General features: G+C 37.0%; 1 non-coding gene across 1 annotated transcript; it reads right to left on the reverse strand.

The window, feature by feature from the left end:
• Nucleotides 1-525: 525 nt before the first annotated feature.
• Nucleotides 526-632, reverse strand: LOC114676049 (U6 spliceosomal RNA). The gene has a single exon (XR_003726885.1). It is a non-coding gene; the product is annotated as a U6 spliceosomal RNA (small nuclear RNA).
• Between the last annotated feature and the right edge of the window lie 630 nt (nucleotides 633-1262).

Consider the following 1262-nt stretch of genomic DNA (forward strand, 5'->3'; position numbering starts at 1 on the left):
GTTATACTGCATTTTGTTTAATTACTTATTTGCTGAAAGATAATCTCAGTTATTTCCACTTGTAGGTTATTGTGAATAAAACTGTTATAAACATTACACAGGTTTTCATGTGAACATAAGTCTTCATTTAGTAATTTTGATAGGTGGGTAGTGATCTCTCATTGTGTATTATTATTATTATTATTATTTTTGAGACAGGGTCTTGCTCTGTTACCTAGGCTTTGAAGGGCAGTGTTGTGATCATGGCTTATTGCCACCTTAACCCTCTGAGTAGCTGGGACTATGGGTGTGTGCCACTACACCCAGCCAGTGTTTTTTAAAATATGTTTCTGAGGAGATGGGGTCTTGCTATGTTGCTCAGGCCGGTTTAGAACTTCTGAGCTCAAGCCATGCTCCAGACTGGTCTCCTAAAGTGCTGGGATTACAGGCCACTACACATGCCTCATTGTGTTTTTAATATGTATTTACTTAGTGGCTAATGATATTGACCATCTTTTCAGGTGCTTATTTGGTATCTTTTTTTAAAAAAACATGGAACACTTTAAGAATTTTCATGTCATCACTTTTCAGGGAGCATGCTAATCTTCTCTGTATTGATTCAATTTTGGTATATGTGCTGCTGAGACAAGCAAACTAGTACCTTTATATATCCTCTGTTCATCACTTTTGGCTATTTTCTTTTTCTTTTTTTGATACAGAGTCTCCCTGTCTCTACTAAAAAAAAATACAAAAATTAGCCGGGCATGGTGGCACATGCCTGTAGTCTCAGCTACTTGGGAAGCTGAGGCGGGAGAATTGCTTGAACCCAGGAAGCAGAGGTTGCAGTGAGCTGAGATCGCACCACTGTACTCCAGCCTGAGCGACAGAGTGAGACTGTCTGAAGAAAAAAAAAAAAGTATTCTACTCTTGGTGGGTACAATGTTCTGTTAATATCCATGGATGCTGTTAGTTCATGGGGTTGAATTAAATATTCTTGCTGTGAATATATGTGTAGTTTTAACAGTTGTTACAGGGAAATATTGAAGTCTCTCTAGTGGATTTATGCATTTCTCCATTCTGTTCCATCAGGTTTTCTTTCACATAGTTTGTAGTCTTGTTTTTTGGTGCATACACATTCAGGAATGTTATGTCCTTTTGGTGGATTGACCCTTCTCTCAATAAATAATTTCCTTCTTAGTCTCTAGTACTTTTTCTTTGTTCTGAAGTATACTGTTTCTGATATTGTCATCTAGCATTTCTTTAATTAATGTTTGCATCATATA

The sequence above is a fragment of the Macaca mulatta genome, chromosome 16, assembly GCF_049350105.2.
Source record: "Macaca mulatta isolate MMU2019108-1 chromosome 16, T2T-MMU8v2.0, whole genome shotgun sequence".
Lineage (NCBI taxonomy): Eukaryota > Metazoa > Chordata > Mammalia > Primates > Cercopithecidae > Macaca > Macaca mulatta.